The sequence below is a fragment of the Oryza sativa genome, chromosome 9 (genome assembly GCF_034140825.1).
Source record: "Oryza sativa Japonica Group chromosome 9, ASM3414082v1".
NCBI lineage: Eukaryota > Viridiplantae > Streptophyta > Magnoliopsida > Poales > Poaceae > Oryza > Oryza sativa.
The window spans coordinates 19,526,071-19,529,021 of NC_089043.1; the positions used below are offsets into that span (position 1 = coordinate 19,526,071).

Here is a 2,951-nt window from a genome sequence, read left to right on the forward strand (position 1 = left end):
CCGATTTGTAGTCGGGCTGGTCCGGAGATCAAACTGTGATCATTGTGTGAGGTGGCTGGACCCGCATGTGCACGGCTGCCGTCGGTATTGATATCAGCGGCGGCACGATATCTTGCTGTTGAATAGATTGGAAACTCGGGCGTACCGGCGTGGTGATCGTGTATGGACACCACGAGGTAGGACGCCGCGGCGATGTATTCGTCGTTGATTGTCTGATCTCCTTTATATGCAGTGACACCCATCAGGGACCTGTGGCAATTGATGGAGAAATTCACGTGTGGCTTTCGTCTGCAGTCTGTGGGCACGTGCAGCTTGTAGCGTTGATGATAATGATTCCTTTGACGAACAATTCAGATTGCATTGCATGCTTGTTGTAGAGGCTTCTGGTCTTTGCTGATCAAGAAAAGAGCTCAGCGGTGGCGGAAATTAAATCCATCAGAATTGCCGAGATTAATCCTCCCAGGCTAGAGCGAAGAAGAGGCCGATAACTTTAATTTCTGATGATCAGGGAGACAACTTGACGACTGACTCAAATCTGACGATGAAGGTGTGTCGACGGCAGCGGATCTCACGCTACAGATGCGAAGATGATGCCGGCGACTCCTAAAAATTTATTCCATCGCACTTGTCGATAGAAACTCGATGCACCCCTACCTGGCGCGCCAACTGTCGAAACATGATTTCGGCAATAATAAAAGGGGGTAGCGCACGAGACCTAAAAGTGGATGGATGCAGAGACAAAGGATTTAGACAGGTTCAGGCCCTCTCAATGAGAGGTAATACCCTACTCCTGTTTGGGGATTTGAATCCACCGGGTGTGTATTGATCTGACGATCAGGTTGTCTCATCTGCCCCCTAGAGGGCCTCCTGCCCACCTTATATAGGACGGGGAGCAGGATTACAAGATAGAAACCTTAACCAATACGGTATCGGTTTCCTAAATCTACTTTACAATATTATCAAACCAGGACTTTAGGCCGTTCCGTAATATACAAGGAAACATAACACCCAAGTCATGATCTGTTACATATTACATAGATATAAGTTATCCCCTATAACTAGTCGGATAACCATGCCGTGTGGGTATGGGGTACCCATAGTCTCCACAATAGCGACGGTGCATCTGCTGCCCCCAATCTCTCATTCGCGTGGGATTTTTCTCAGCGGGGAGCGCTAGCAGCGCGCGAGGGAGGAAAACGGGGAAATCTGGTATCCTATATATCTATACAAGTCATCCCCACTAAGTACGATTTTCTGAGTTGTGGTACAGCCACGTCATTATTTAGTTCTCAGCCGTTCGATTACATCTCGAGGATCCTCGTTGCGTCTCCGTAGCGCCCTCGGAGCGACCAATGCCATAGGTGGATCCTGCCTCACGGCCGCATCGCCTCCCGTGGCCCCGGCGCTGTAGTTGCCACTTCCCCTTCTCCCCGCGATGTCGCACCCCTGTGCCACAGCTGCCTTCCCATGCCCCCATCACCCGCCTCCCAACCTCTTCGCCTCCTAGGTGTGTCCGCGTGTGCATGAAGAAACGGAAGCGTCAGTTGGCGCACAAAGAAACTGAATTAAACTGCCCGAAGAAATTAGTCTCGTCTATTCATCTTCAATTCTTCATGTTTTCAAACGGTCGCTTGCATTACTCCAGCCTTTCTTTCCCATCTTATTTATGTATGATGATATACACAGCAGCTGGATCGATCTTCTCGGCCAACAAGCAGGTGCTGCTTCTCCTCCATACAAGAACGTCCCTGGATGGATCTGCTCGGCCAGCAAGAAGCTTCTCCTCCATACACAGATCCCTGGATTGATCTGCTCGGTCAACAAAGGGGTTGTTCCACTTCCACTGCTTGCTGATCTCAGATGTTTCAGTGTAGGTTCTTTCCCCATTCAGCTATAAATCTTTTTATAATACATCTTGATTGATGCTAATTGAGTAGTCACACTAATTTCTTCGATTCAAAGTATCCCAAATCAGTCCCTTTCTATTTTCCCTGTACAACAGTATATGCACTAAATGACTACAAATAATTCTTATTACTAAGCAACATTTAGTGAATCAATGAGAATACACAGGCAACTGTATGATTCAGTGAAGCAATGACCTAGATGGAGATTTTTTTTATCATATATGCAACACAGTGCTCTCATTCAGAGTTCTTTTTGTGTGATTCTTCAGGCTCTGGCAATTTTTTCTACAACCATCAATGATGCAAGTAGCAGCAACAGTTTTATGGGCCCTGTCTCCTTTTATTTTATTTACCAAATATTTACCTGACATCCTGACCTGAGTTTACAATTTAAGTAATATAATAGTATGATCTCAAAATTCTTAAATTAACTTCAATAAGTTGTTGTTTATGACCTCAAGCTTCTATTGATTCATCTATCATGTTTATCTTCCTCATGTGTTGAGAAAGGGCATAATTAATCAACTATTCATGAATCCCATTTCCTCATATGGGAGGTAACATCAGGTCAGCCACTCAATTTGCATAACGTTAGTCCGGAATCTTTGTATTTTAGGTGACTCCTGTTTATTTTTAGATATGATAGTAATCTCCAAACTTCCATCAATAAAACACATGAAAGATAAGGACTGTGTCAAGTATTTTCAGTATTGTTCTTCTCCTTGCCCCATAGATTTGGAAGTTAGCTTTTGATCAATAATAAACTGAGTTTCGGAATAGCAAGCTACAGTATTTGAGAAAAAAAACATTAAAAACCATTCAACTCTTGCCTCTGCAACAGGTAACAAGCTTGCTCTTTGCCATTAACCTTATCCTATTTTGTTCATCGTGCTTAAATATGATCCTATTTTCTGTCAAGCACTATGGTGGTGTTTTATATGAGATCTGAAACTCTCAATGTACTGAAAGTGAAGCATTGCTATTATTATATTCCTTGCAAAAGTTGCTACAGTATCATCCAGAATTTTAGACTGCAGTCTCTGT

The 2,951-nt window shown here is 44.0% G+C and overlaps 1 long non-coding RNA gene across 1 annotated transcript; it reads left to right on the forward strand.

Annotated features, from left to right (window-relative positions):
* Nucleotides 1-1,386: 1,386 nt before the first annotated feature.
* On the forward strand, nucleotides 1,387-2,344 carry LOC112936424 (uncharacterized). The gene is made up of 2 exons (XR_003238599.2): nucleotides 1,387-1,870; nucleotides 2,177-2,344. It is a non-coding gene; the product is annotated as an uncharacterized lncRNA (long non-coding RNA).
* The last annotated feature ends 607 nt before the right edge of the window (nucleotides 2,345-2,951 follow it).